Source organism: Centropristis striata, chromosome 11, assembly GCF_030273125.1.
Source record: "Centropristis striata isolate RG_2023a ecotype Rhode Island chromosome 11, C.striata_1.0, whole genome shotgun sequence".
Lineage (NCBI taxonomy): Eukaryota > Metazoa > Chordata > Actinopteri > Perciformes > Serranidae > Centropristis > Centropristis striata.
Genome location: NC_081527.1, coordinates 19,381,331 through 19,393,418, shown reverse-complemented (window position 1 = coordinate 19,393,418; position 12,088 = coordinate 19,381,331). Strand labels below are relative to the sequence as shown.

At 40.9% G+C, this 12,088-nt stretch overlaps 1 protein-coding gene across 9 annotated transcripts in view; it reads left to right on the top strand.

The window, feature by feature from the left end:
- Positions 1-12,088, top strand: part of LOC131979746 (adhesion G protein-coupled receptor L2-like) — a 141,146-nt gene that overhangs the window by 69,062 nt on the left and 59,996 nt on the right. The gene's annotated exons all lie outside the window — the stretch shown is intronic.

Below are 12,088 nucleotides of genomic sequence, written 5' to 3'. Positions count from 1 at the left end.
GGGCGATCATGAATTATCAGCTAAACCATGGGAGATTCACAGATGACTGGTCAATCTGTGTGGTGAGAACAAGCAAAGAGGAAGAAAAAAAAAATCATATATATCAGTCTTGCGTGAAAATTCTGCTCCAACTGGAAGTATCTCAAGGAATAAGGCAGGGGTTTATCATCTGGATTGAATGGACTTTGCTGCCACAGGGAGACAGATAAATCATCACATTTACAATTTTTTATTATTATTTCTAATTAGGAGTGGGACAAAATATCAATACGGGAAAATATCGTTCTACTTTATCTTGTAATAAATTATCGATACACTAGCGCCAAATATTGATATTTTTTATTAAAACATGGAGGCGCTCTAAGCACATTCCCCCTGCCAATTTGACTTAGCAGAGTCACTATTTCATGACTCCTCATGGTGGCGCATATCAAATGAGTTGTATCCTTCTTTTAAACATTTTAACCCCAGGACTGTTCTGCTTTCTGGCAATATGTCTGAAGCTTTTCCGTTTCTGCACAGAGCCACAGATATATTTCCAGATAGCATTGCGCAAGAATATGCTGTTTTAATAATAACCGAGGACCTGGAAAGTTTTGAATCATGCGAGAACATGAAATTGAAATGAGCCAGAGTCACATGAATCTCGAGGATCAGTACTTCACTCGGAGGAAATGAAATACAATATCACCCTTGACAGGGTCATCCTAGATTTATTGCAACAGCGATTTCCTGAGTGCGTTTTTGGTAAAGCAAAAGCAGCAAGAAATATTTTCTTCCAATATGCGAGAGCTAAGCTCTTTTCCCTTTGAGAGAAGCTTGTGCTTTATTGTGTGTTTAGACATGATTGTAAAAGTTGTTGTTATACAGCCAGCTGATGAACAAACACTTAATTTAATGGGCCAGGAGCAACAGTTTTCTGACAGTTTGATTTCATTTGTTAAGCCTTAAATCTCTCTTGCTCGCAGCACCTCGGAGCCGTTCAATTCACACCCCTTATGGTAACAAGTTGTATAAACATTTGGAGCAGATGCCTACCTCACTTTTTCCTTTCTTGAATGCTGTCCACACTTGTTTTTTTTCTCCAGGCAGCCTAATTCAAATAATAGATGGGTCCTGCTTACAACCACAAAGTAGTTTGCCTCAGAATCTAAACTTTTGGATTTGCTCGGTGCAAGTCAGCTTCACAGGAGGGTTCAGCTGTCATAACAAAGTAATGCATTTAATCTTGAGTGGAAGCAGAAGGGTTTCAAATAAAATCAAGTCTACACTAAAGAAAGCTGTAGATTTTTTGTCCCCTTTCTTTGTGTGTGGGGAAGTGTTTGCCAACAATATAAATCAGGTTTGGAACAGAGACAAAAGTCTTTACGGAGGCAACAAGAACCTGTCGGATTTCACTGCAGTTCAATGTTCACCCAATACTTTTAAATAGCTTGGAGGCATGTCAGAGCTAATTTCATTTGAACAAAAAGCACAAAAGCTAAACAAACATGCAAAAACAAAAGGAGGCGTATAACATTTAACACCAAAGGGACATTGCGCGAAGGCAATCAAAGCAGATTGTTGCTCTCACTAAATAACTGCGGCAGCAAATTTTCTTTTTTAGCACAGCCACTCCAGCTGTTTTTTGTTTTTTTTTAGCTAATCGTGGCATACATTTTAAGCATTAATTTGTTAAATAGAGTTTGATTTTAGAGACACGTTGTGTGTGAAGGAACACGAAGGCCATTTAAACAAATAGCACCATGCTGTTAGAGAAAGAAAAAGAGAGCAAGGCCTCAATTATATTTACTTTGTGAAAATCGTTCAAAAAACAATGCATTTGTCTCTGCCTGTCCTCCTCGTTCTGTATCAGAAAAGCCACAACAGCTCAGGTCTCATATTTTTGCTTTGCTCGTTATGATTTACACTGTGAAGGCTGGTGGTAAAACTAATGTCGACAGTAGGGGCAATCAATAAAATAAATTATGATGGATTTGGTAAATGTGCTTTTGTGTGTGTGTGTGTGTGTGTGTGTGTGTTTTAGTGTGCACTCAGATTTTCTGATGTGTCTGAGGAGGAGAAAAACATACAGAGAGGGTCTGTTGTGTAAATGTAAGATGAAACAGTTTCTCTACCAAAGGTTTCTCTTTCATTTCACTCACTTTTGCATGGCTTATGGTCTTGTGTGATTCAAACCAGTGTAATAATTTGTGTTGGGTCTCTCTTCTCTCTGTGTCTGCCGTGTCTGCTCTCACTACAGGCCATGAATGCACCTCTGTTGCTTTCACTGTATTAGTAATCTCCTCAGGCTAAGAGGCTGTGCCATAGAGCATGACCGCACATTTTTTGTCGAGGAATTAAATGTCACCTCAGGGTGGGTCACCTGCAAACAAAAGGCCACCAGCCGATTTGCAGGTATAAACAGTCAAAGATAAGGAAGCCCTCTCCTGCCGTGCAGGAAATTGAATAAGTACGCAGCAAGGAAAAAGTCAAAGAAACAGCAAAGCACAAAGAAGGTTTTTGTTTGCCTTGCGGTATCGGTATTGACCCCCTCTTGTAGCGTATATCCCCATTGAGTGTGCGAGGCACAATGGCCTCATCGAAGATGAGGGGCAGGAAACTGTCTGTCATCAAGGTCTCCCCATCTGTGCATCTCTTATCAGCGCTGCTGTTTTCTGCTCGCATTGACCAGAATGCTGGTGGAAGGGAATGGGGCAAGGTCATCACGCTCAAGCCAATCAAAGTGGTCAGTGTTCCAGAGATAGCAGCGGGTTATTGCCAAGGAATGTGCCTGGATATTTTTTTTTCTTGTAAATCTCTGAGAGACTCCAAGCAGAGCTGTATAAAAGCCCACAAAGGCTTACCCTGTTGCACTATATGTAAGGTCGCATGTGTAGTATGCATACACAGCGTGGTCGCTATGTCGCTACAGGTGACCCACAGAGTGTCACATGCTCGACGGAGACGGCTAGCTAGGGTACTGCTGTAGAAAAAGGTTAACACTTTTCTTTAATGTGCCATAAAATGTCTGACATCGACTGTACTGACTTGTATCTGTACAAAGTTTGTCACTTAACCCTCCTGTTATGTTGCGGGTCAGATTGACCCATTTCAAAGTTAAAAAATAAATAAATAAATAAATAAATAAATAACATAATAAGACAAAAGTATTTTTTCATAACAAGAAAAAAATAAGAAATGAAAAATAAGAAAATAAAAAAATCAATGTCATGTAAATCCATTACCAATGTACATTAAAAAAAAAAGTTTTTACATGCATTTTTTATGAAAAACATTGACCATGATCTGCGAGAGGTAAAGAACACCATTGCACTAAATATTGATTGAAATGGTTAGTAATGGAGTTAATAATGAAATATAAACAATGTTTATTGGCATTTTTTTAAGTTTCTGACACTTTTGGCTAATTAAACATGCCCCAAGTCAAATTGACCCACGAACATTATTGCTGTTCCTGAGAAACGAACATAACACTTAACTACTTAAGGGGGGGATCTCTGTGCACTTCCCTAAAATCTAGCTGGATTAGGTACGTCAAAAGCCAATCAAAAGTCCAAAGAAGAAACCTGAAAGCTCCAGCACAGAGCAGATTTGCTAGTACGGTCAGCACAAGCACACTGTATCATTGTAGAAGATATTACTGTATGTTTCACAGCAACTAACTCTGTGTCACCCACTGCCTGGTACAGGCTAACAAGCCAGAATATGCTAACAACACTTACCATTCTGATATGTTCGCTACTCACCAATTTTGGTGCAAAACAGACTCCTCTTCTGAGTCTTGAGGCTTAACCATGTATGGCTGAATCCCTCAGATCTTTCCTTTTAATAGAGAAAATAGGCCAGATGCAAAACTACCACTGCAGTCTGCAGATTCTGAGCTGCGGGCAACTCGCACTACGGTCAACCTAGTGCAAGCAGCGGCGGTTCTCCATTCCTGGAGGATTACTTTAAAAAGTTATGTAAAAACTTTGACAGCAAAGTGAGAAAAGCAGCCCGGTTTGTTAATCATCCTGGCACATGTCTTTATGCTTTCACCTTGGTTTAGTTTTGACAAACTGATATAACTGATGAACAATACAAAATGTCTTTTTTAAATACATGTTTGTATGAGCACTGTTGGTTTTCATTGCTACGGCTGCTTCAAGGTAATTGTCATGCACAACAAAGTCAATATCATGACAATGAACTCACCTTGAAACACTTATTCCTTTTTGAAAGTTACATTGAAGGATCCCTTTAAAAAAATATATACTTAACTTCAAAAATGACAGTTATAACAAATTTCTCAAATTCTTTAATCTGTGGGCCCAACAAAAAGATTATTTTGTCTTGATTCTTTTGATGATAGAGAATTTACAGCTCAATGCCACTAAAGTAAATAGATAAGAAACATAATTTTCAAAGAGATGTTACCACTGAAAGTGTTAAATGTAACCTTTATGCAATAAAAACTTAGTTTATGAACTTACTCCAAGAGCTCAATATTGAAGCCAACGCACAAAAGCTGCAGTTCCCTGAATGGCTACTTGAGGCTGGCAACATAATTTAGTCAACCCCCATAGACCCTCATGTTAAAATTTAACAGCAGAAATAAACACGTTCACAGCCTTTTGGTCTCTGTAGCCAATTTCACCATTCATAACAACTGTACAGGATTTTTTTTTTATAATACACCTGCTTAAATTATAGTTATGGTTCAGCCAGGAGTTAGGCAGAGTCAGGCACAGCCAAGATAGTGACTGCAGTAGTCACCACATTGAATTTCACAATGGCTCTTCAGAAACCTGTGAGTGATTTTTTATACAGTCTGTGGTCAAACTTTGCATGAATTTATCTACCCTATTTTCCTGACAACGAAATGTTTGTTCAACAAACAGCAGATGCAGCCTGGAAATCTGGCTACAGCAAGATAAACATTGTTAGCAGGAGCTCAGGATGTGTCCTGAAGACATTCCTGATAAGAATCATCCATTAATGTAAACCAGAAGAGACTCAGTCTTAATTGCATTAAAAAGTTGACTTTTTAATGTGCATTGAAATGTGCACTAGATGAAAAACGTATGTCAAAATGAAAGAGGCACAACAAAACATACATGAAAGGGTTTTTATTTTTGTGTGTGTGTGCACCAACTAAAGCCGCAAAAACTTCTTGTGCCGGGATGAAACACAGAAACACAATTTCATGCTAAAACGAATACCAAAATTGCACTGCACCACTTCATCTGCATAAACAAAACCTCAACTACGCCACTCCATCCACTACAGCATAAGTGGGTTTATATGGAGACAGGAAAGCACCAAAATGGAGATGCGCCCAGTGATAGTGATAGCACCACTGCATTAAAAGGCTACTTCAGGCTCCGCATGAAGATAAAGACTGTGTCTCTTATCAGAATTGTCTGTTCATTATCGTCTCGAGGCCCCGATCTCTTGTTTCTAGTCATCCTTGTAGTCTGTGGCTCATTATTCATGTAATCCATGTTCCAGTTGCAGCTTCTCCTGACACCCTGTCTATGTGACGTACTGAGTAAGCCTCCTGGGCTCCGCTCTGTGCGGGGCAGGGTTGGGTGGAGGAGGTTGATTAGGTGGGTGAAACGGGGAGACTCTGCCCCAGCAAACAAGAACAGAGACGCAAGCATGTGATGGAGACAAACCCATATCCTCCTCCTCCTCAATCCCCACTTCATCCTCTTTTTTCCCCCCGCTCCACACCCTGAGGGAGGCACCTGACTTATTCTGAGACGTTTTCTTGAGCAGAAAATCCAGCTGGGGTTTAAGTGCAGGGGTAAAATGTGGTCTTTAAGGGGAATTTAGCATCTCTGAGGGCAGATCAAACCTGTGAAACTATACCCCTGCCGCACTTGGGAGGTTTTCTTTAACTCACCTCTTTCTGCGTGTTTCATCAACTGTCTTGCAAAACGGGATGCAACAATATGTTAGATATTGAACAAGCAATGAACTAATTCTGTCAAAATGGCTCTCTCCCGGGAGCATATAGGTTTTTTAATCTTCTAAGACGAACATTTTTTTTTCTCGAATGTTTAGCCTCTGTGACAGTTATTTGTATCTTTCTGAAAGGGTTGTTTTCTCAGCAGACTGTACAAGGTGTCGAATTATACTTTACTTTAATCCGAGTGATGTGTCCACGGACCCCGAACAAAAGAAGACATTACATCTTTCAATGTCTCCACGACTGAATCATTCTCGTCACTTATCACTGTGATTTATAATAAGCACTGACCCTTTTTTTTTTTTTTTTTTTTTACATGAAGAGGATTATATGTATTAGTGATGTAATGATGCTCCTCTACTTGCTTGCTGGTTTTCTTTGATGTGCGCCCACAGGGTCAGGGATCATCCAAGCAATCGACAGAGGAGAAAACCTTGAGCCAAATTAAGACACAGTCATTATAGCCCTCCACTTTCAGCCTTTTTTTTTCTTAGTTCTCACTCCCTTGGGAGAAATTCTTCATCTGCAGTCTTCACTTCAGCTCAGTCGGCTGTTCCGTTGAACCAAAGTAATCCACCGTGTCGACTGTGCATCAGTTGTGGCAAAACTTAAACATTTTCTGTGAGTTGTGTAATTCCACACATCAAAATAGAATGGTCTGTGCATTTCAACTATTTTGTGTACCTTGTGGGTTTGTGAGATACTTTCTGAAGGGGTTTGCATTTTTAATGGACACTTTATGGTATTTTCTAACCAAGGTTAAATTATTCTCATAAATGTACCTATTTTTAATGATTGGTCATGGTGACTCATGATAATATTCCCAACTCTTCCGCTGACAAAACAATATAATCTGGTATATATATACACCATATAGTGATGAGCAGATTGCAGTTATATTCATGGGCACCGAAGAAAATCTGTGGTTCAGGCAGGTACAGTCATAAAAGTTAAAGTGTGATTATTATTGGATGGGTTGTGGGGGGTGAAATAATAGGCTACATCATTAATGAGGATACTATTAATTACATCCTCTAAAATGTGACCATAGCAGAGAGCAAAGCTGCAGAGCTGCTGTCCGAGCACCCGGCTTTATTTAAAAAAAAAATTTAAGCACAGGACAAGTGTGACCCCATTAAGACGCTGTGTGCATTTACGCACGAGTATCAGCAGCGTACTTATATTGATTATTTCATAAACTGGACGTTTAATTCTGTTTCCTCTGTCAAGCTTCTAACTACAGTTTTTAGTTTTATGCTTAAATGTCCCACAATGCAGTGACATTAGTATGCACATGGAAAATTTTACAATTACTGAAAACGGACACTCTAATCATTAAAGAAAACTCTTGTGCATTAGTGCATCTCATAAATATCATGTAACTTTTAGTAAGATTAATTGTTAAAACAAATTTTTTGTTTATTTGGAAAGCTTTAGGTGACTTGTGCAGCCAATCCAGCATAAGATGTTTTGAGTAGTGTTTCCTGAATCTTTACACTGAAAGTGGTGAGTTAGCATAAGCGAATAGTCAGAATAGCCACAATTATGAGAATAAGACCCAGACTAAAAAAATACCATATTTTGCCTTTACATTCTTTCAACATTAAATGCCTGCATCTGGTGTGATAGGATCGAGCTGTCTTTAAATGGACCCACCTGAGGAGTTAAGAGGCAGCAGCGGGGTCTATCATGCTTAGCCTCAGCAATATGACAAATCCTTACCCTTAAACCCCTTCAACTAGACATGCGTCAACATGCAGCATGTGATTCTCTCCTCCCACCTAGTGTGTTTTTTTTTTTGTGAGCCAAGAAACATTGAGGAGATGAATATGAGAAAAGGCCATGGCCATGAATACAAAAGGTGGCTTTGGAATGTGAAGTGGCTACACTGAATACACCGTTAGGAGAAAAGAGATATGACTCAGAGCGCTTCATCTAACCACAAATGGACTCTATCTGTGTGACTCCTATATTGCCAGTTGCTATTTTAGAAGACTTATATCGGAATCAAGAGTGTCTGATAGCAGTTGTCTGGGAAAGGCGGGTGTAGCCCCGGGGTTTGTGGTCTTGTCTGACACCGTCTTTAGAAACAATTCCCAGCAAGGTGGACTGGAGCTGGGACTAAAGTGTCATGGGAAATGGTGCCATATGTCCAACTAGATTTTCAGTGTTTCACCGCATTTCGACGGTTGAAATGAAATATGAGCTGTTGTGGCAGAGTGAGGAGTTCTCAGGGTGTTGTCCGTATATTTGAAAAGCAGGTGTTATTTTGCAAATCCCAAATCTCCTTTCTCATCTCCCACCTCGGCCCTGTGTGCCTCTCACTTGTCATGGGCGGTCTTGTACTGCATTTGCGAATGTGTGTCGCACATTTTAGGCAGGGTACCTTGGAAATTTGGGGACGTGGGAATGGAAATTTTGAGTGTTGTCTTTGTATAGTGTAAGCTGAACAACTGCAAGTATTTAGTTTGTCAGTTGAGAGGCATGTGCATGGACAGTGAAGTGTACTTTTGTTTAATTTTAATACATAAAAGGTTTACCGTATGGTCTCTTGGATTTTTTTTTAAAGCTAATTTTATTCCTTGGCCAGAAATCAAAAAGTTCCACTGAAGAGATTTGTAATATTGCAGTAAAAAGAACAAAGGGTGTGGTAAAAAGAGGCAAAATATTAATGACGCCTTGTTCCCTAATATTAAAGAATAAAAGTATGTTTTTCATTTTTTTATCCTACTTTATGAATTCCCATTGAACATGTCCACCAGAGCAAAACATGCTGTAAGACCTCTCTGTCACTCCGGATATTGGATTACGAAGGCATCCCCCGCTGTTGGAGGAGAAGCTTGACTCTAAGATGTGCGCTTTCTTCCAAAGATGTTGGCTACCAGTAATATCAGGAATGAAACAACATAAAAAGACAAACAATCTTGAAGTACTCCTGCTGTGACCACGGTGGGGGCACTCTTATTTGACTAAAGGCTACACCCTCCTTTATGCTGCAGAGAAAGCGTCCCTGTCAAACCCAAGCCCAGAACAATGGGGGCCAGCCTTGGGGAAACAGGGCCATTTGCATGCAGCTGTTTGCCGTTTCCAGGACCACAAAGGCCAATCAAAGCAGCCCTAATGGAGGATGACAAGCGTCAACCAACGCCTTTGCTCTCTGTCTGTGCCAGCCCTCGCCACTCTGTCTACCCTCCAAAAGTGGCCCAGTTTTTTTTATTCATTCGGACTGATCAAACATTCCTCCAGTTCTTTCTCCCACCGTCTGAAGTCTTGATGGGGTGGAGTTTTAGGGGTTAAAGGTTGGTCACGACTACTAACGCACAGAGCGGCAAAGATGAACCTCAACATGTGTGTTATGGTCTGTCGCTCGCAGACGCCAAATGGCAATATCTCGACACCAAAACCTCCATTATCTTTTTGCTTCATCTCCAGGGTTTTAAAAGCCACCAAGTGTAACTCTGTGGATGGTTTCAGATGCACCCATCTGAGCCACAGGGCCACTTCCAATTTCAAGGGTGTTGATAGAAAACAAAATATGTATTATGAGGAAAGGGGGGAGGGATTGTCGCCAGTGAATTATAGGCTGTCAACTGGAGAAGAAGAGAAACTCCCAGAATGCAACATATTGAGAAGCAGTGCTGGGTCCTTGCTCTGCTCTCTTGAGCTCAATAGACGGCTTAGCAGGCAGGTCAGGGGGAGGAATCTGAAAAGCCACTTTCCTCACAGTCACTCACTGACCAGAATGCATGATAAGGCTTCGTGTCAACAAGGCCAGGAATAGGGATCACAGCCAATTATAGGCAAGTCAGAGTGGTTACCATGGCAATTTGACTAAATGGTCATATAAAGCATTATTCAATTCCCTCAATGTGTAATTTACTGTTAATCTAAGGTACAGGCGCAGAGAGAGCAGGCCGTTCTCTTTCTTCTTCTTTTTACACACACACACACACACACACAGTGAACGTGTTATGGATTTTTTCCTGCAGTTTTCTTGACACCGTTTTCCCTGCAGCTGGTGCCCTTCTGTCGCAGTCTTCAACTGCTGCAAAGTTGAGCAGTCAAACATAGCACAGAACGCGAGATGAAAAGCTTTTCATACCTCCCTAAGACATTGACATTTGTGCACACAAACAATCTTCCCCTTTTTCCAAAATCTCGCAAAACTTGTTTAAACCGAGAAAATCAACACAGAAGAATACCTACACCCAGAAACCTTTGTTGTCACAGGGTTTTTTCTTTCTTTGCTGTGCTTAAATCCTAAGATCTTAAGCAACTTCCTGTTAAGTCGACCAAAAATATATTCCCTTCAATTCATCTCTACAGAGTGAAAAATCTCCTTTATATATATTTTAACTTTTTCGACAGATTTGTCATTACTTGCCCAATTACAAGTTGACAAGACTGTCATTAATGAGACCGAGGCTATCCGCAGTTTAGAGAAGAAGCAATTTGTTCTTTAGGCCGCCAGTACAGTCTAGATACTCCCCCTAATTGATGCGGTGTTAGCCTATGACCAGAGAGATCCATACAGGCGAGGGAGGAGGAGGCCAGCGAGGCAGAAGCCCAATCAATCGCTCGGCCCCTGTTGACAGCAGCATGCCATCATGCCATAGTGGTCTGATAGATGGGCAGAGTCACCAGTGGACAGCCAGAAAAGGAGGTTACGAAGGCAGATGGCGTGTGCGTGTGTGTCTGTGAGGGTGTCTTAGCCGAAAAGACACTCTCTCCCGTCAGAATTTTAAAACCCCATGAAATGCATTCTTTCTGTTTGCTGTCTGTAGCTGCCGTGATAAACCCGTCACTCCTTCCATGAGGAATGGCAGGCGGGACGGTCATTAGTCTTCGCAGTAAAGCCAGCGACTTCACTCTGTGTTTTATCATCCACCATTCTGGACAGGTTTTCTGAAAGGTTTGGGTAATTGTAGCGGTTATTGGAATAGATGGAGTGACCCCACAGCCCTCCACTTATGGTTCGGCTACACTGACGTCTCCTAATGAGGTGATAAACAGTCCAGCTAAGCAGAATCTACTGGCCATTAGACAGATCATGGCACTATAATGAAATGTCTAGTGGCCGAATGCCAGAGAATTTATACCATTAGTTTCATATTTTGTTATACTGCTACCACTTCTAGTGCGTGCAGAAGTTTTTCCTAATATGGGATGACTCCAACATTATATCCTCAACAATGTTTCACAGATGTCTGTGTTTAACAATGTGACATGTGCAGACGGACATAGAATATCATTATAAGTGAGCCAGGCGGGCTGAAATGACTAGCAGACATGTGAGTTGGGGGGTTTCAGGGTAGGAATTTCAAGCCGGAACCACTTCAACTTTGAACGGTTCAAACAATGCTAATTGCGTCAGGCCCTGACTGTCAGAAGTGTGAGGATAATTAGAGTGAGGGGGCAAAGTGAACCCAGGGTGGTAAGTGTTAGTACATGACAATGCTCGGGAGCCAATGGGAGCATGGAAAAGGCAACAGGCTGAAAGGAGGGCTAATTAGGAGAGAGCAGTGCAGAAAATACAAATGGTAGCTGCCCCCTCAGGGACCCACTATTGCTGCAAACAACGGCGATTATTGACAGTTCATGCAGAGCTCTGCTTGCACTTCTTAAATGGAACACATTTGCATGTTCTACTTAGATTTTACCTAATTGTTTTCTCAGAATTGCAGACACTTACATTTTTTTCTTTGTACTTGGGATCATTTTAACCTCAGATAATGGGTTTCTTTCTTTCTTTAGTTTTTTTATTGCTTTTCTCTCTTTGCATATCTGCAGTTCCACCCTTTTGTGACATGACATTTTATGACTTGGAAAATGGAAATACAGAGGAATAACCCATTTCGCTGTAATTTGCTGAAAGATGGGGGACAGATTTGAGTGAAATAGTTAATTTTCCCCCAAAGTAGAGCTATTTGGCTGCGCTCCCATCTGCTGTGTTCCATGTATAGATTTTTCCTCCTGTGTGGACTCCAGACTCTTCGATCCCCGACACTGTAAAATGGATTATATTACGCTCCATTCTGCCGGGATTCTGCCTTTTTCCTCTATCGTTCTTTACAGAGCAAGTAAAGCAAAAGAAACAAATGAGGGGGCTAGTACAGCTATAAAACAAACTAT